Source organism: Aquarana catesbeiana, linkage group LG03, assembly GCF_042186555.1.
Source record: "Aquarana catesbeiana isolate 2022-GZ linkage group LG03, ASM4218655v1, whole genome shotgun sequence".
Lineage (NCBI taxonomy): Eukaryota > Metazoa > Chordata > Amphibia > Anura > Ranidae > Aquarana > Aquarana catesbeiana.
In genome coordinates this window covers 544,557,745-544,578,576 of record NC_133326.1, presented here as the reverse complement: position 1 = coordinate 544,578,576, position 20,832 = coordinate 544,557,745, and the positions used below count along the sequence as shown (strand labels likewise).

The 20,832-nt window shown below is 43.1% G+C and overlaps 1 protein-coding gene across 4 annotated transcripts in view; it reads right to left on the bottom strand.

Annotated features, from left to right (window-relative positions):
• The window catches only part of TBXAS1 (thromboxane A synthase 1), a 198,645-nt gene that overhangs the window by 121,021 nt on the left and 56,792 nt on the right, over nt 1–20,832 (bottom strand). Inside the window, exon 1 of one of the 4 annotated variants that reach the window (XM_073621487.1) lies at nt 10,783–10,907. The exons of 2 other annotated variants lie outside the window; for them this stretch is intronic. The gene's annotated coding sequence lies outside the window, so the exon portion shown is untranslated. Of the gene's footprint in view, nt 1–6,834; nt 6,973–10,782; nt 10,908–20,832 lie in introns of those variants that run through there. One more of the 4 variants, XM_073621484.1, reaches the window with a different exon arrangement.

Sequence of the window (20,832 nt, the reverse complement as noted above, 5' to 3'; positions counted from 1 at the left end):
GGCGACTTGAGGCGACTTGCATAGACTTCTATACAGAAGTCGTTTTGCAAGTCGCCGTGGAAGTCGTGTGCAGGTCGCCTGTGTGAACCGGGGCTTAGCCTTCTCTTTTTTTTTCCCCAACTGCCATGGAGTTGCACATGTGATCAGTGATGACACCAGTCACCTGATGGATGGACAGTTTGGTTGACAGCACAAGAAAATGTGACAGTTAGCATTCACAGCATGCCAGGAATATAACTGTTTTTTGAAACCATTAAGTCGATGGGTTTAGTTCCGCTTTAAGTTTATCTTATTTACCTGTGGAAGATAATTTAACAGTTTGAAAATGATCTGGAATTGTATATAGACAGCTGTGGTGGACTGTGGTTTTTGGCAAATATATCTTATTCTGGATGAACTCCTATTGGCAACGTTCCAACTTTCTTCAGATTTAACAAATCTCCTATTGTCTTAGGCCTCATGTAATCTGCTGCTGGTAAACGGATGATTAGGAACAGTTGGGCATTTTTTTTCAGCTACCCCTGAACTCTCCTCTACCTTATGTTATCAGCACATGTACACAGGGTCGTTTATAGTCGTTTCCAGGCAGTTGAGGTTAGAAGCATTTTTTGGTAAGCAAAAAAAAAAAAAATGCATTCAGGACGGATGTTCAGAGGCATTTGAAGCCCCAAATGCCTGTAACAGATTGTAAGCGTGTGCAAACACGGTAACTCACGCTTGACGCGTTTTGTTTCTAGGCGTTTTTAGTAGAGATACAATTCTAACCATTTGCAATGCAAAGAAACGCTTCTAAAACGCAAACGTGGCATGTAAAAGCCACACAAGGGACATTTTTAACCATAAGTTCCATCGTCCAGGAGAGGTTTGAAAACTTCCCGTGTACATGAAGCCTTAAAGTGTTAGTTCACTTTTACAGAAAATCTGTAAAGGTGACCCAACATCGGACTCCCCTTCCTGGGGGGTCAAGACTCTCGCAAACCACTTCACCAGTCCAGGGATTTGAAATCCCTGCTGCTTTCTCTCCTCTCTTGTCCAGCGCTGCCAGTATGGACCAGACAGATTCAAATTGGTCAGCATTGTCACATGGACAACGCTGACCAATCAGAATCTGTCTGGTCCGTCCTTACAGCGCTGGGTGGAGAGGAGAGAAAGTAGCAGAGATTTAAAATCCATGGACTAGTGAAGTTGCTTGCAGGAGTCTTGACAGCTCAGAATCGAGTGAGGTAAGCATAGCGGGACCACAGGGGTGGAGGGTGGGTAGGTCACCTTTACACATTTTCTGTATAAATGAACTAACCATTTAAGAAGATATTTTATGGGCATCCCACCGCTTTGCAGTCATTTCCTATCTAGATGCAGTTCAGGGATAGCGTTTCTCATGGCGGGTTTTCTGATGGTGACAACAGTGGACCATGCCTGCATAATGTGTGTTGTAACAGCCACTGGTAGTCTCCATTGGAAGCCCATGGGACAGGGTGACAATGAAGGAGCACAACTGGGAGACAGGGAGAAAGGGTTGTCACCCTCATGGCAGAATCACCAAGCATTACTTTATTTACAGCTGCAGATTTTAAGTTTTTGTTTTAGGCCATTAAAATGTTAAAACTTATATGAAGATACAGTTAAAATATTGGCACCCCTGCATTTCTGTCAGATAATGCACCAATTTGTCCAGAAAATTGTTGCAATTACAAATGTTTAGGGATTCTCATATTTATTTCTTTTGTTTGCATTGGTAGGACAGAAAAAAGTGGAGAAACAAAAAAACAAATCTGACACATATAAAACTCCAAAAATGGACTGAACAAAATAATTGGCACCCTCAATTTAAATGTTTGGTAGCACACCCCTTGGAAAAAATAACTGAAATCAAATCGCTTCCTGTAACCATCAATGAGTTTCTCACACCTCTCTACTGGAATTTTGGAGCACTCTTCTTTCGCCAACTATTCCAGGTCTCTCAGATTGGAAGGGTTCATTTTCCCAACTGCAGTTTTGAGATCTCTCCACAAGTGCTCTATGGAATTTAGATATGGACTCATTACTGGCCAGTTCAGTACTCTCCAGCACTTTGTCTTAGACCATTTCTGGGTGCTTTTTGACGTGTGCTTTGGATCATTTCTAGCTGCAAGACCCATGACATCTGACCGAGACCCAACTTTCTGACACTGGGCCCTACATTGCACCCCAGAATTCTTTGGAAGTCTTCAGATTTCATAATGCCATGCACACGGTCAAGACACCCAGTGCCTAAAGCATCAAAAGCAACCCCACAACATCAGTGAACCTCCACCAAGTTTGACTGTAGGGACTTCTCTTTAAAGGCCTCATTTCTTTTTCTAAAAACAGTAGAATGATGGGCTTTACCAAAAAGCTGTCATTTTGTTTCGTCTATCCACAGCACATTATTGCAAAAGGATTTTGGCTTCCTCACATAAGTTTTGGCAAACTGTTTGATCGATTTTGCTCTTTTGTCCACGTCCAGAGAGATCAGCCACAGTGTCATGGGCCATAAACTTCTTGACAATGTGCACAGTGGACACAGGAACATTAAGATCTCTGGAGATAGACTTGTAACCTTGAGATTGTCCATGTTTTTCCACAATTTTTGTTCTCAGATCCTCAGACAATTCTTTGCTGCTCTTTCTCTTCTCCATGCCCCGTGTGGCACACAAGAGAAAAGTTGAATAACTTTTTCACCATTTTTACTGGTTGCCGGGGGTGATTTCTATATTGTCATCACCTGATAATTGATACAGGTGAGTTGATTTACAAATACAGAAGAGTCACAAACTTGGAATGCAATTATTTCTTACAATTTTGAGAAGGTGCAAATGATTTTGTCCAGTCCGTTTTTGGAGTTTTGAGTGGAATGTCAGATTTGGCTTTTTATTTCTCTACTTTTTTTGTGTCATACCAATACAAACACAAGAAATAAATATGAGAATGCCTAAACATTTGTAATTGCAGCAATTTTGTGTGCGAAGTGGAGCATTATCTGACAGAAACGTAGGGCTGCCGATATTTTTGGCCATGATTGTATTAGCAATTGACATTATATCTACATTAAAAAAAAACGTCTAGGGCCAAATGAAAGTAAAAGGAGACAGATCCTGTAAATATTTAAGTTTCCAGTGAAATTATTGGCATTTTTCACTTATTTTACTATAAACACATCTGGCACACCATCACTGTGAAAACAACCAAAAAAAAAAAAGAACCAATCGGGAAACTGCACCAAAACAGGCTACAAACCTACGCATTTATAGCAACATGTATAAGAAACATGCACTGTCTGTCCTGACTGACAGCAACGAGTCAGATCCGTCCTGGAAAGTGAAAGCTTGAGCTGCAACACTGACAGTTCTTATTTTAGCCACAAAAAAATGATCTATTATGGGGATCTAGAAACAAAATCGTCCAAATTTTGGGGTCTCTGGGGCTTTATGCTGCCATAGTTCATCTTGAGAATGAAAAAAAGGAATAAAAAAAGGATTTATGAAAGTTATACGTGCTATCGAAACAATTTATTGGAGGGGAAATCTTTTTTCCTCAACCACTCCGGAAGGTCTTACCCCCTTCATGACCAGGCCATGTTTTGCTATTCAGCACTGTGCTACTTTTAATGGATAATCTCTCGGTCATGCAGCGCTGTACCCAAATTAAATTTATATTTTAAAAAATTCACACAAATAGAGCATTCTTTTGTGGTATTTGATCGCTACTGGGTTTTTATTTTTTATCATATGAATGAAAAAACAAAACAATATTTTTTGCTTTCTGCTATAAAACGTATCCAATAAAATCAAATGAAAAAAATCTAATTTCTTCATAAAATAAGGCCAAAATGTACTCTGCTACATGTCTTTGGTAAAAAAAAAAAAAAAAAAAAAAACCCAATAAGTGTATATTAATGTGTGTGAAAGTTATAGTGTCTACAAATGATAATATATATATATACTGGAATTTTTATTTATTTATTTTATGCTAGTAATGGCGGTGATCAGCGACTTATAGAGGGACTGTGGCTCAGGTCACACTTGCCTACAGTCTGTGGACTGGTTGCGGTTGCAGGGATCGCACCTGTTCCCACACCCGCCCGCAGCCAAATCGCGCTGCTCTTATGAGATGCGTGGGGCTGCCATTAGTTTTGAATGGTACCCCCACGCATCTCAGCCCACAGCACGTTTGTGGGTGCGGGAACCAGAGAGAAATTGCATGGTTAAAATGACCATCTGGTTTCCTTGCATTTGTGTTTTTAAAAAAAAGGTGCATGCGCCTTTTCCCTGCAGGAAACACAGGCACAGCAGCCCATTCAAATGAATGGCCCGCAATAGTGTGAACCTGGCCTGACACTTTGTGGGAACTGAGTAACTGCCACAGACATCTCCAGTGACACTAATACAGTGATCAGTCTTAATAATATACACTGTCATTGCATTAATGGTACTGGCTGGAAAGGGGTTAACATTTAGGGGCAATCAAATGGTTAACTGTGTACGGTTTGACTAAGCAATGTGCTGGCTTTTACTCCCTGCTTTGTAGGGGGAAACAAAAACGGCACATCGCTGCTGTCTGTAGAGAGCACTGTGTTGTTTAACAACACAGGGCTCTCCTCTGTTATTCGTTTAGCCGATCAGCAGGTCCCAGCCATAAATCATTGGCCGGGACCCGCTGATTGGCTTGTGCTGTAGCGACTGACAGCACAGCTGGGGTAGCAGGCGCGTGTCCCCTACCGGGAAATCCCAGATCATGTACAAGTACGTGATGTGGTGCAGGAGAGATGCCGGTCTGCAGTATATCTGCATGGGCCAGTCAGCAAGCCCCTCCCCTCATTTTATGCTAATAAAATCTTTGTTAACCTACCTTATTTTACACCCACTGACATCATCACTGGGTCTCTGTTCTTCTCTATGCAATGCAGGCAGATCATGGCTGGTAGGAGTGGTGGGCAGGATGCTGTGATATCTGTCTGGAGGAATTGCCGTTTCTAGACGGGCTGTATTTGCATGCAGGTGACCCTGGGTAACGCCCACATATGATGCTGAGCCTCCATGATTGAAAGAATTGAAATCCAATGAATGAAAGGGGCAGACCAGAGAGAGTAAGGCTGGGAAGTAAACAGCTAGAGGATGCTGGGCATCTTCCTGCCAGGAAATGAGACAAGCTCTATGTGACCTGCTGCAGCTTCTAATGCACATTGTGAGGAGCTCACAGTGTGCAGTAAGGAATTTCAGTACAGGAGAGGAGCCTGTACAAATGTGTAAGACTAAAGGGAAGGCTGGAGATCAGATTTAATAATCTGTTTTGGAGAATCTCTTCCTTCGCTCTCCAGGTGAGAAATGTTTTTGGGTTTCTATACACAAGCATCAAAATCAGCATGCTCCTCCAAGGGAAAGCGGCATGCATCTGAGATCGATCAGAAATGTGCTCACATTGCTGTGATTGGGGGAATAAAAAACAATGGATCAAACAGAAGAAGGTGACTACATAATATCCAAATCAGAATTCAATGCCACAAGCAAGAGGCTTCAGAAATGATTCTGACATTCGGGTCAGAAATAAAGTGCAGGAGTCCGCCCGTCCCTCCTGCCGATAATAGCGCCAATTCTGCATGTTCATAATAAAACATGTAACCGCTACTTTACTCCACCCTAAATCCGGCATAATACTCAATGCACCAAGCTAAGGACAGCTGGTATCTCCTGCTCTCATGGGACATCGGGGATGGCAATGCTCTACGGAGTCAAATAAATAAAAACTGCAACATGGCAAATAAGCCAATGAGAAGAGGCTTGCTGTAATATGAACAGTGAAATCTGATTGGTTGCCAGGGGTTACTGCAGCTGCTACGCTTGTTCTGCACAGCTGACGGATACAGTGTACAGAAAGTACAATACGCAGTGTGATCGTTTATAGCTGGAGGTGCCGAAATACACCATTACTGGGCATGTGGAGGCAGCGCCTTTAACCCTTTCACTTACCCCCGGGGCACAACAACCCTTCCCTGGTCCCCAGAGCACATTAACCCTTCACAGTGACCCAATCACTCATTCACCAGTTCATCCCCTTCCCACATCAGTTCATTTTATCGTCCGTCCTCATTAACCCATTGCTGCCCCACCCACACATATGAAATTATTAGTGCAACAGCCAGTAGTTTTTATCCATATGAATTAACACATTTTTTCACCAGCATGTATTAACTCATTCCTCCCCACTCCAGGCCCCACCACTTCTTATCCACCCTTCCTGACCACCCAGGACCTGTTAACCCATTCCTACCCGAACAGAACTCATCCCTCTCCTGCAGGAATATATTAACCCATTCACCCTCTGCCAACACTTAACCAATTATTTCCCTGACAACACTTTTAAACCCATTGCTCCCCTGGCAGCAATAGTTAACCCACCCTTCTGCTGTCAACAATTATTTAGCCGTTTACCAATTTAACCTATTAGCAATCGGTAACCCATTTCTCCTCTTCCAGCACTTATTAACCCTTTCCTCTCTTGGCAGCACATATTAACACATTTCTCTGATACCTGAAATTTATTAAACTACCCCCCCCCCCCTTACACTTATTAACCCATTCCTCCTCTACCAGCACTTATTAACCTATTGTACTTTTTGACCAATCCTGCTCCAGCACCCCCAATAACCCCCCCCCCCCCGAGTCCCACCTAACTATATAAAATCATTATGAGCCCCCAGTACCTTTCTTACCCTCTTTTCTTCCTAGCAGACCACCACTATATAAAAGTTTTATTTTGCAACGAATTCTTCTCCCCCACGCCGTCAGGGCACAAGGACACCCCAGCAGCCCCTCTTACCTGTCACCTCCGTTCTCCACTCCGTGTACACTGGACAGCGCCTGTTTTGCAGCTCCTCGCCACCAGGTGGAGCCAGAGAACCACAGCTACATCCGGGAAATGTAGTTCAGCGCGTCCATGTACACCCTAAGAGGGGCGGAGAAGGGACTTCAAATACCAGCATCCTTTAGGGCGCAGGTCAGCTACAGGAAGAGGGGAGAGAGGCATGCTGGGAAATGTAGTCTGGAGGAAAAGACAAGTTTCAGGAGAGGTTAAACTGTGCAGCGCCTCTGGGTGGGGGATTAACCCTTTACTGGGGCACAGTGACACCTGCTGGACTACTGGAGAAAATACACATTATTATTATATTTTATCATTATTTTCATTACTATAATCGAGATCATCAGTTATTACTAACTTTACTGTAATTTATTATTATTATTATTATTATTTAAATTGTAAGCACTAGCAAGCAGGGCCCTCTAATTCCTCCTTTATTGAGTTGTATTGTAACTGTACTGCATTAAAGGGGAGCTCCAGTCTGTAAAAAAAAAGTCAACAGCTAAAAATGCTGTAGCTGCTGACATTTAATATAAGGACACTTACCTGTCCAGGGGCCCCACTAAATATTCTACCCATGCCCATCCCTAAACAATTACCTGACTCCTATCCAGTGGCGGCTGGTGCTTAAAATTTTTGGGGGACGCAAACAAACTGAAAAATTCTGAAAAATACAGAAAAAAATAACCATCAATTGCAGCCTCACTGTGTCCATCAAATGCAGCCACTGTGCCCATCTAATGAACCCACTATGCCATCAAATGCAACCACTGTGCCCGTCAAATGTAGCCACTGTGCCCGTCAAATGCAGCCACTATGCCATCAAATGCATCCACTGTGCCATCAACTGCCGCCACTGTGCCCATCAAATGCAGCCACTGTGCCCCTCAAATGTAGTCACTGTGCCTGTCAAATGCAGCCACTGTGCCCCTCAAATGCAGTCACTGTGCCTGTCAAATGCAGACAATGTGCCATCAATTGCAGCCACTGTGCCCATCAAATGCAGCCACTGTACCCGTCAAATGCAGCCACTGTGCCCGTCAAAGGCAAGCCACTGTGCCCATTAAATGCAGCCACTGTGCCCATCAAATGCAGCCACTGCTATTAATTGCAGCCACTATGCCCGTCAAATGCAGCCACTGTGCCCATCACATGCAGCCACTGTGCCATCAATTGCAGCCACGGTGCCCCTCAAATGCAGCCACTGTGCCTGTCAAATGCAGCCACTGTGAGATCAATTGCAGCCACTGTGCCATCAAATGCAGCCACTGTGCCCATCTAATGCAGCCACTATGCCATCAAATGCAGCCACTGTGCCCATCAAATGCAGCCACTGTGCCCATCAAATGCAGCCACTGTGCCCTTCCAATGCAGCCACCATGGTCGTCAATTGCAGCCACTGTGCCCGTCAAATGCAGCCACTGTGCCTGTCAAATGCAGCCACTGTGTCCATCAAATGCAGCCACTGTGTCATCAATTGCTGCCACTGTGCCCATCAAATGCAGCCACTGTGCCCATCAAATGCAGCCACTATGCCATCAAATGCAGCCACTGTGCCATCAATTGCCGCCACTGTGCCCGTCAAATGCAGCTACTGTGCCTGTCAAATGCAGCCACTGTGCCCGCCAAATGCAGCCACTGTGCCCATCAAATGCAACCACTGTGCCATCAATTGCAGCCACTGTGCCCCTCAAATGCAGCCACTGTGCCTGTCAAATGCAGCCACTGTGCCATCAATTGCAGCCACTGTGCCCATCAAATGCAGCCACTGTACCCATCAAATGCAGCCACTGTGCCCGTCAAAGGCAAGCCACTGTGCCCATTAAATGCAGCCACTGTGCTATCAATTGCAGCCACTGTGCCCATCAAATGCAGCCACTGTGCCCGCCAAATGCAGCCACTGTGTCCATCACATGCAGCCACTGTGCCATCAATTGCAGCCACTGTGCCCCTCAAATGCAGCCACTGTGCATGTCAAATGCAGCCACTGTGTGATCAATTGCAGCCACTGTGCCCATCAAATGCAGCATAATATACAAGTAAAAGGCGCAGAGAACTAGAACAATAAATATCCCACAATGTTAAGTAATGTGCTGTATAGGCATATATGGTATATGCACAGTTGAGATAACATAATAAAAAGTCCACAGTCTAATGGTGATTTAAAAAGTCCACGGACCATATGGGGTGGTGATAAAGGGGGGTTGTCCCGCACTCAGGGCTTCCGTCGGGGGGGAACAGAAACCATGTTCAAATTACACTGAAAAGACAAAAAGGAAGAGGCGCCTCTGGGTGCAGACACAGAACAAGGTTTTAATATAGATAAAATTCACAGGCAACTCATGTTTACGTGGTTAAAAAAAGGCATTGGTCCCAACATAGGGGGTATCATCAGTGCAGTCAGTCCGTTCCTGCTTTGTGGCGCTTCCAGGCTCGCTGTGGACACCACTGGATGGTTGTCGGCCAGCCACAGTGGAGGTATACTCAGAACGAGGCTTGAGGCGCAGATGGTTTCAGGCGAGGAGGGATGATGTCACTGGAATGCAACGCGTTTCATGAGCGTGCAGACTGCAAGTGACGTGGCTCCTTCTTCAAGCTGAATGACGGGACTCAAAGCCTTGCAATATAACACGTGAAGGGGGGAGTGGCCAAGATATGGGATGCATAGTGATTGGTCGGCGCATTGTGGCAATCCACCAGCGGCGATCTGTTTTTAAGGCAATATTCCTGCTTTTATTGCCTTAAAAAACAGATCTGGCCATACATCTATATTTATTTGTCTTTCTGTGATCACCATCAGACTATGTCATTGCCTAGCGCCTGAATCGCCGCTGGTGGATTGCCACAATGCGCCGACCAATCACTATGCATCACTTATCTTGACCACTCCCCTCTTCACTTGTTATATTGCATGGCTTTGAGTTCCATTATTCAGCTTGAAGAAGGAGCATGGCTGCCACGTCACTTGCAGCCTGCACGTTCATGAAACGCGTTGCATTCCAGTGACGTCATCCCTCCTCACCTGAAACCATCTGCGCCTCAAGCCTCGTTCCAAGTATACCTCCACTGCGGCTTGCCAACAACTATCCAGCGGTATCCACAGCGAGCCTGGAAGCGCCCACAATGCAGGAACGGACTGACTGCACTGACGATACCCCCTATGTTGGGACCAATGCCTTTTTTAACCACGTAAATATGAGTTGCCTGAGAATTTTATCTATATTAAAACCTTGTCCTGTGTCTGCACCCAGAGGCACCTCTTCCTTTGTGTCCCATCAAATGCAGCCACTGTGCCCATTAAATGCAGCCACTGTGCCCGTCAAATGCAGTAACTGTGCCCGTCAAAGGCAAGCCACTGTGCCCATCAAATGCAGCCACTGTGCCCATCAAATGCAGCCACTGTGCCCCCAGCACCCACCCCCCGTGCACCTGCTCGCTTCCTGTCTGACAGGCATTTACCCTATCTTGGTGGCCGGTCAGACAGTGGGTCACAGCGGCAAGCTGTGGGACGGACAGCGGGTCAGGCAGCGGCTCCTGTGTCCTCCATGCTTTTCCTCCTGCTAGGCATCCAATAGGAGCACCTGTCCTTTCAGTCAATCAGGTGACAGGTTTTAGATTCATGCCTCCTGATTGGCGGAGAGGCTGTTCGGTGTTAGAAAAGCGAATATTCATTTCCTTTCTAACAAACCTGGGTGGGCTCCGAGCGCAATGCTCTGCGCTCCAAGTCCACCCTATTTTGAAGCCTATTAGAGCCTATGACTCTAATCAGGTGCTTCAAAAAACACCCCCGCCGCTGTAATTCAGGTGCCCCGTGCCCTAAAAGGGGCCTGATGCATGAAGAGGGGTAGACCATCCCTAATAAGGATAACACACAGAACAATCAAGTTATTAGTAGTAGCATTACATTACCTGTAGTTACTCCAAGCCTGAAGTCTCTTGTTTCTGTGGCCAGGGAAGAAGCTAATACAGCTCTGTCAGTCTCTTGTTTCAAGCCACTGTGAGGTACTGAGGCAGCTCACAGGGTTCCCACAGCCTGGATGTGATGAACTAGTTTGATTCATCAAGGACAGCAAATGATTCACTAGTCACACTGCACTGCATCCTGTTATCCTTCCTTCTAATTATTGGATCACACTGTGCTCAGAGTGGCCTAAATTCTTGGAACGTTTTTGGGGGAAGAACATTAGTAATGACAAGTAGCAAAATATGTCAGTGAAAAGACTTAAATGGAATATTTTCACCTTCAAAAAAATATTTACATAACAAAAAAACAAAAAAAAACAAAAAAAAAACAGCCCAAAGCTGTTCAAGAAATGGCTGAAACTGATAAAATAGGCAAATACAATGGTGAAAAGTAGTGGATTAGTGAGCCACAAAGCAATCACAGCAGGCCTAAAAAGCATGAATTTTAGTCATTGACGTAATGCAGCAACAAAGTAATAGGAACACAGTAGCAAGGACAGGTGGGACAGGGAATAAAAAGAATGTTACTAGGCAGTACCTACTGTAAGAAGATTTTCAGCAGAGTTCCCCTTTACAGCTGAACTCTGAGCACAGAAACTATATATATTCCTAAATATATTCCTCCAAAGCCACAAAGGATATAAATCTGCTCTGTGCACACCAAATGCCTTTACAAACCCAGATATTACCTTGTAAAAGTAAAAGTGCCATCATCCCTGTGCTTTAAATAGCAGGCCCCACCCACTACAGGCTGCCTGCAAGAAATTACAGGAGGGGGCGGAGACAAGACCAGTCACCCTGTACAAGGAGAGGGAGCAGCAGTGACCGGTCTTTATTACTGGAAACTCCTGCACAGAGTTAACGTTTCACATTGGATTACTGCACAGATCTGGAAGAAATATACAAAGCACACCTAGATTCAATTAAGAATACACTTGACTCCTGTATTTAAGCAAATTTGTTTATCCTGGAGTTAAAGCAGAGTTACACCCAAAAAAGGAAGCACCCCCCACCCCCTCCACTGACACATTTCCCACTTTTTGACAAGTACCTCCCACTTCTGGGTATAATCACCATGGCAATCTCTGAGTATTCCCGGCCCCTCCTCCTTCCCTCTGCTGCCTTCTAGGACACACACAGGTCCCAGAAGATGGCGGGACAATTCAGAAAGCGCAGAGTGACTCGCGCATGCGCAATAGGAAACTGGCTGGGAAGCCTGAAGGCTTCACTGCCGGTTTCCCTTAGTAAAGATGTTGGCGCCCGCACCCCGAATCTGATTGACGAATCGGCTCGGGGTGCCGACATCGATGGATCCCAGGACAGGTATGTGTCCCTATATTAAAAGTCAGCATCTACAGTATTTGTAGCTGCTGACTTTACATTTTTTTGCCCAGACTGGAGCTTCTGTTTAAGTTTTAGTAAAGCTCTACAGCAGGGGTCTCCAAACATTCTGAACAAAGGGCCGGTTTATTGTCCTTCAGACTCTAGGAGGGCCAGACTGTGGCCAGTGGAAGGGGAAATTTTCCTGGCATCAGTGGGAGTAAACATTTGGTATTAGGGGGAGGAACAGTGCCCCATTAGTGGTGTCAATGGGAGAAATGGTGCTCCGTTGTCAGTATCAGATGGCAGAATAGTGTCTCATATCAGTGGAAAGAATAATGCCCCAAGGGCCGGATAAAGGCAAGCAAAGGGCCGCATCCGGCCTTTGGGCCGCAGTTTGGAGACAACTGCTCTACAGAATACATTGCTAGACTTGATGAAAGAAATTCAGTGTTGGGACAGCAGGGGGCGTGTCTGAGCCAGAGAAGGAAGCCGGATACATAACAGAGATCTGCACATCGCCTTCAGGCAGCATTCTTCAATGAAATTTCTGCGTATTTCAATGTAAATCATTCCAGGAAATCAACTATTTGAGTTCTCCGCGTCCTCAGTACTTGACGTCTGTATTTTGCTGTCTGTTCCTGTTGCAGAACACAGATAATATCACTCAAAAAGCACAAGTGAAGTAAATAGCATTTTCCCAGTGGGGTCACAATGTACCAGCAAAGAGAATTTGTTTTCTATCTATATGCTGGAATGAGGGAAAATTGTGGCGTTTCCAATAAGTGATCTGAAAACGATCGGACAGATTAGCTTGCTTTCGATCTGATCTGATGGTTAATCGCTCCATCCACACTGGGCATAAAAAATGGCAGTTCCCTTGGCAGAAAAAAAAATGCTCATATAGATCGTTTTTTGTACATAGTTTTGATGCGTTTAGGAGAGTTTTGTGTTTTTTCTGCCAGAAAGCTCCAATCAGAAACGAAAACCAGAGGGGTTTTTTTTTTCTGCCTCACAGAATAATATCCTTATACTGTATAAACACAAATTCAAATCCTTCTCAAATCCTGAGAAGGTCTGAGATTCACCATCAATCACCAGCAAGGAGTACTTTCCATCTACCAAAAAAAAAAAAAAAGACCCCCTCATTTTAACTCCTGGTTCAAACCCCTCAGACACAGAATCTGGAGTAGTTGTGTATGGCAACCAATCAGCTTCAATCTTTAGTTTGTTCAAGGCAAGCATTGAAAATGAAAGATAGAAGCTGATTGCACAGCTAATCCAGATTCTGTCTGAGCAAACATAAATATAAAAACACTTTTTTTGGAGCAACATTTTATCACAATTGCCCCCATGTACAATCCCATTTATCCCATTGGTGATTAAGTTTCATCTTTACGCTCCATTCACACTAATGCGATTTCAGATGTGACATGACAATGGAAATCACATTATTTTCAATAGTGCCTGTTCACATCAAAGCAACTCAGCATAGTGCATTTTTGGAAAAGGTTTATGTACAACTCTGTGTGATATCAACATGATTTTGGCCCCATAGAATATGCAAACCACATCCAAGTTGCACTACATAATCGCACCAAACTCAGATCAAAATTGCATTGCAGCAGTGTGAACCTAGCTTCAAATTTCTTGGGGACATATTGTGACATGTAGCAAAATGTGACAGATCTGTTATTTTTTATAGGTAGTGGGTTGCTACAGTATGTGCTTTTTTTTTGCTACTATTGTAGTTTGTAATAATTACAGCTGTGTACATTGGTCCAGCTAGGAAGTGCAAGGCATTCTCTGAATGGAATAGGTGGAGATTGTGGTCTCTGAAACTTGTCCAATCAGAGAACTCCTTGCAAATTAATTTGAGAAAAATGCAAGGCGTTCTGTGAACGGCTTCTGTGTTATATGAGTGACACCTTCTGTTCACTATGCAGCAGGGCAGCTGCTTGGCACGGCATCCATAAGACAGCGGCAATCACTGTAGTAGCAGAGACTACTGCAGTGATTTCCAACTTCCACCGGGATCCTAAGGGTGCATGTATCTATTACATATAGTTGAAGTGTCATTGCATTTTTTTTTCATGTAACAATACTGTACAATACATTGCAGCATTCTCTGTTGGAAATCTAAATCAATTACTTTTGTAACCAGCTGCCTTCATTTTTTTTTCTTTTGTACCGGATGAAAAAATGAATAAATCACAGGCTGGGCATGGGACAATTTCTGTACTGTAGGTGTTAAAGCGTATCCAAACCCAAAAACAATCATGTAATATTCTGCAGCTTACTAATTCTTAAATAAGGTGGCTGCCTTAGTTTTTTTTCATTTATTTTTTTAGCGTTTTTTTTTTCCATTATTTTCATGATGATCTGGCCAGTAACACACCTCCTGTTTTAGGGTGTCTCCACTCTGGATGGAGGAGCAAGCAGTAATTCCTGTACTGACTCCGCTTCCTGAAACTCCTCCTCTCAGCTCCTCTGTAGTTCAGAAGGCAGTTGTTCTGTCAGATTAGGCGACCTGTCAAATCCTGTAGCGGAAGTGACGTTCGATCACGGCCATTTTGGTACACCCGCACTTAGCCGCAGTAAGCCTACATCGAAGCAGACATATTTTTACACCCACCGGAGTCTTGCATTTCACACTTATTTTTACCACTAAACTGAGCTTATATCATGAAATACAGGATTTAGAAGTCCGTCTGACTGTTTTGATGTTGAATTTTAAAAGCAGCGGTCTTGTGTCAGCAAACCTATGAGATCAGCAGGCTTGCCGCTACTTTTAATATTCAACATCAAAACAGTGTCATGGAGTTCTAAATACTGTATTTGATGATATAACCTCCGTTTAGTGGTAAAAATAAGTGTGAAATGCAAGACTTTGATGGGTGTACAAAGATGTCCGCTTGCCGCCTTCTCACTGTAGGTGTTGTCAAATTAAGCGACCCGTCAGATTTGGTAACGGAAGTGACGTTCCATTGCAGCCATCTTGGTACACCCGCACTTGGCCACACTAAGCCTACATTCTGAAGTCGCCAAGCGAACATCTTTTTACACCCACCAGGAATCTTGCATTTCACACTTATTTTTACCACTAAACTGAGTTTATATCCAGAAAGACAGTATTTAGAAGTCCATGACACTGTTTTGATGTTGAATTTTAAAAGCAGCAGCAAGCCTGCTGATCTCACAGGTTTGTTAACCTGACAGAAGACCGCTGCTTTTAAAATTCAACATCAAAACAGTGTCACGGACTTCTAAATACTGTATTTCACGATATAAGCTCAGTTTAGTGGTAAAAATAAGTGTGAGATGCAAGATTTCGGTGGGTGTAAAAAGATGTCCGCTTGGCGACCTCAGAATGTCGGCTTAGTGTGGCCGAGCGCGGGGTGTACCAAGATGGCCGTGACAGAATGTCACTTCCGTTACGAAATCTGACTGGTTGCCTAATCTGACGAAACACAGGATCTATGAAATGTGTGACACAGCAGTGCCTACTCACATGAGATAGTGAATATGTGTCACAGAATTCAAGAAAGTAATTGTGTGGGGATCTTCACAAAGTGAGTTTACAAACTTCAACATAGGTATGCGCAGCCTATTGCATAGAGCATAGCTCCCAACTGTTCCTGATTTGGAGGGACTGTCCCTGATTTGGAGCAATGTCCCTCTGTCCCTCTTTCCCCCTCATATGTCCCTCATTTTGGTCAGATCTATATAGTTGTATATAAAATGCACTTTTTATCTTTCAAAAAGTGTTTCCCAGTGCTAAACCTTTCATCCAGTTTCCAAATTGCTGTATTTTGACATTTTAAAAGCCAATATAAAGGAATAGTAGTGGTAAAAAAAAGCCCTTCTGGATTTAATTAACCTTTATTTTGGTTAATTCTCCTTTAAGGGGGTATGGCAGGGGGTGTGTCCTTTGCCCACATACGTTTGTTAGTAGGTGTCCCTCACCACCATCTCAAAATGTTGGTAGGTATGCATTAGGGTGTGCACCACAAAGATCAAACACACATGCCTTTCTCTGCAGCCTCAGCTGCACTGGACAGTGAATGAATGGGAAGTACTCTGTGCTGAGCACCCTGTTCATTTACAAACTACAGCATAGTAAACACAGTTTACTATGCTTCAGTTATGAATAAACACAGTGAGTGATTGTGTTCATTTAGAAAAGGAAGGGGCCGGTAAGTTACATATTTACAAGCCCCTTACCCCACTCTCCCTTCTGAAACATCCCCTGCAGGAGCCAGGGGGAGAGGAGGGAAGCCAGGAGCACTGCAGGGGGGGGCACAACACGGGGGGGAAGCCAAGGCAATAGGGGGAATCAGCACCACACGCAGTGATTAGGGTGTGCCCAGGCACAACTGGCACACCCCCTGCGCATGCCTATGAACTTCAAGAATGTTAAGATTAATAGGAGTAGGTGAGAAATAGTTGAAATTCAATGTGGAAATCTGTATATGATTGTAAACTTTTACCATAGATAAGCTTTAAAGCAAAATTCCAGATAACACTTTTAAAGCAGTTCCAGTAACACTCTTTTTCCTTTTGGGATAAATATTTTACATACTGTAAATGTATAAAAGCTGACCATTATAAAAACCCCAATCAGTAATAAATGTTTTGTCTCAGCCCCCCCCCCCCACTTTTACTCGAGAGCTTAGTTTGTTAAAATAAAAAATATAACATGTATATTATAAAAATGAAAATTGTTTGAGAACAATAATTGATTATTACAGGTATAACCTGCAAGCACACTTAGGGTCCTTTCACCCCCTTCCTGCCCAGGCCATTTTTCAGCTTTCACTTTGGTGATTCACTTCTTTTGGTAGTATTTAATCACTGCAGGGTTTTTTACTTTTTACAAAAATACGAAGATTCTGAAAAATAAAGAAGTTTTTCTTAAATTTTGTAAATAGGTAATTTTTCTCCTTTACTGATATGTGCTGATTTGGCGGCATTGATGGGCACTGATGAGGTGGCACTTATGGGCACTGATTAGGTGGCACTGATGAGGAGGCACTATTATGCCGCACTGATGGGCACTGATAGGTGGCACTGATATGCGGCACTGATGAGCACTGATAGGCGGCACTAAAAGGTGGCACTGGTGGGCACTAATAGGTGGCACAGATAGGCAGCACTGATGGGCGGCACTGATGGGCACTAATGGGCGACATTGATGGGCAGCACTGATGAGCAGGCACTGGTGGGCACTAAAAGGCAGCACTGACTGGCACCGGTAATGGGCATTGATTTGTGCAACTGATGGGCACTAATTTGTGTCACTGATGGACACTGATTGGTGGCACTCATGGGCACTGATTGGTGGCACTTCTGTCGCTTTACTGTAATCAGGACACTGATGATCAGTGCCCTGATTACCTGCCCTGTTCTCCCCTGCGAGGAGATGCCACTGATCGGCACTCCTCACCACACTTTCTGTCAGTGTGAGGCGAGGAGAGCCGATTACCGCCACTTCTGTATTTACATGTGACCAGCTGTGATTGAACACAGCCGATCACATAGTTAAAGAGCCGTGTCAGCTGCTTTTTACAGAGATCTGGGTCATGCCGTGTCCTAGCAACATGTGCGGCCGCGATCGCCGCGCTGTTTGCCCCCGTGGGCGGGCAGGCACGGCCGCTCTAGTGTGCCGTCTTATGACATCCAACCAGAATGAGAACTGCACCGTCCCTCTTTCATTGGATGGTGGGCGAGCGCCAAGTGGTTAAGCCAAGAATACCAAGCCCAAAAAACATATTGAAAAATGGACTGCAAACACAGCGCAAAACGCATGCAAAACACACTCAAGCGCACGTCAAGCACACTTCAAACGCGTTTCAAAAGCATGTAAACATGCAGTCAAAAACACGCAATTATGTGCAGTTTCTGGTATAAATGGGCCCTTAGGGGTTGATTTACAAAAAATGGAGTGTGCAAAATCTGGTGCAGCTCTTGTCAAAGCTTAATTGAACAAGCTGAAGTTAGAAGCAGATTGGCCACCATGCACAGCTGCACCAGATTTTGCACTCTCCATTTTTAGTAAATCAACCCCTTATGGCCTGTACACACGATCCGAAAATCGGACGACAGATCGTCTGACTTTTTTCATTTAATAGTCACAAGTAGAGATTGAATAGTTTACTACAGTCATGAAAATTCTCGTACGACAGAAAAAAAAATCGGAAGTGATGTCATGTGTTGTAATGTATTGTGTTTTCGACGACTGTACTGACTAAACGAAAATCGTACGATCTGGTATCGTATGAGGAAAATTTTTGTGCTTGTCCAATCTAATAATATCGGATGAACTGTCGTGATTGTACGATCGCGCCGAAAGCAGTATTTTTCGTCCAATTTTCGGATCGTGTGTACGGGCCATTTTGTATGAAACGTGCTGTTGAGTGCTTGCTGCCAACTGTCAGACAGTTTGTAAAATCGATGATTTTTATATTTGTCCATGAATGTCCATTACAGACCTGCAGTGTCTATGTCTGTACTGGACATTCACAGACAGATGTAAAAATCATGGATTTTACGAACTGTCCCTTTGAGAGAATAAATACATTTATAAATGTATCAAATGTTATGTGTCAGCAAACAAATAACCCCTAATAAGGTGCAAACTGACCAAAAATACAAACAATGTGTAAAAATTGCAATCAATACAAATACAAAGTGTAATCGATTAAAAAAAAAATAAGATAGATACCGTGATGGATCACTTAGCACCTCCCGCCTGGGTGCCTCCACCAAGATACAGCTTCCTCCACTCTGGAACCAGAATATAGTAATTTTACCCCAAGCATTAGACAGAACCAATGTGGAGTAAAACAGGACTTGAATCCGAAGAAAAACTACTTTAGGCTTGATTCACACCAATACATTTTTAGTGCTATTTGCATTTTGCAGATTTGCACTACAGTCCATTTAACATGGTTTCCTATGGAACACGTTCTGTAGTGCAAATCTGCAAAATGCAAAAAGCACTAAAAATGCATAGGTGTGAATCCAGCCTTAAAGCTATACAATTTTCTGTAGATTTTTTCCTTCAGATTTACCAAAACCATATAATATGAGGTCAAACCTTAAGAGTTTCAATTTGTATGCAATCAGGCAGGCCCTTGCACTACATGGTTTTGGTAAATCTAAAGGAAATCAGACAACAAAAGTTATATAGTGTGTATTGGGTCTAAGGCCTGGTTCACACCTATGCAGGTTGCAGTTTGCATATTCCAGGTGCATTTTGCATTTTCAATACACATTTTTGATCCATTGAAGTCTATAGAACCAAATAACAAAAAAAAGTCCCTGGTCGTTTCCATAAAATGCAAAGATGTGAACTACATCCATAGGAAACCATGTTAAATGGACTGTAGTGTGTTTCTGCAAAACTGAAAATGCACTAAAAAATCCATAGGTGTGAACCAGGCCTAAAGGTCCCCCAGGCACACACCTCCCAAAGAATAGAGCCCTCTCAAATGCCAGGGCCCATAGACAGTAGGCAAGAGGCTAGCCTGCAGCCTACTCCACAAACCCCAGTGCCTGCCACAGATATAAAGCATTGCAATTAATATGCACTGATCAATAAACAACAGTAAACATAAATAAATAAAACATTAAAAAAAAACATCAAATCCATATCAATTCCTATTTACTAGTAATCCATGTGAATTTATCCACGAAGGAACGATGTGAAAAAGTACGATCGATGTGCACAACCAATAAAAAAAGGATAAACATGAATTAAATGAAATATCTAGTTCTTATAAGTTCGTGTTCACTTGTGATCAATGCAAGCTTATTCGTGACCACTGTTGGATTTAAAAATTCCAATGAAAATATTAATGCATTTCTGGATTAATATTTCTCCTTGTAATTTTAAATCCAGTGGTCATGAATAAGCTTGCATTGATCACAAGTGAACACGAACTTATAAGAACTAGATATTTCATTTAATTCATGTTTATCCTTTTTTTAATGGTTGTGTATATCGATCGTACGTTTTACATCGATCTTTCACAATTAAGTTTTCATGGATTATTAGTAAATATGAATGAATATGAATCTGATGTTCTTTATTTCTGTTTATTGTTGTTTATTGATTGGTTGTCCATATTGATTGCTCTGCTTTACATAGATGGTTTTACATAGATCATTATCAGTTGTACTTTGCATTTTTATTGATTGCAATTGTTACACATTGTTTGTATTTTTGATCAGTTTGCACCTTATTAAAGGTGATTTGTTTGGTGACACATGAAGTTTTACACATTTATAGTTTCACTTATTCTCTTAGAGCAACACGTTTTTTTTTTAACACATGCGCAACACGTTTAATACACAATAAAAAATATATTAGATTTACTGGCTCCATTACCAGGTGAAAAAAAAAAATAATGTAGCCACCACATCTAATGATTGGTCAGTTGCAGTGATTTACATTTTTGGTATTGGGTTTACTAGCACTGATTACCCAGCTGAAATTTGTTACATGGGTGACCCTGTGGGCGCAGCAGGAGATTTGCCCATCCGTGCTGTATTGCATGGATGGAGGAGTCTGTTAGATTTTTTTTTTCAGCCCTCCTGCTGAATGTGTATGGCCAGCTTTCCTGAACTGAAGCAGAGAAAATCAGATTTCCTATGCTGCCAGACAGGGCTGTT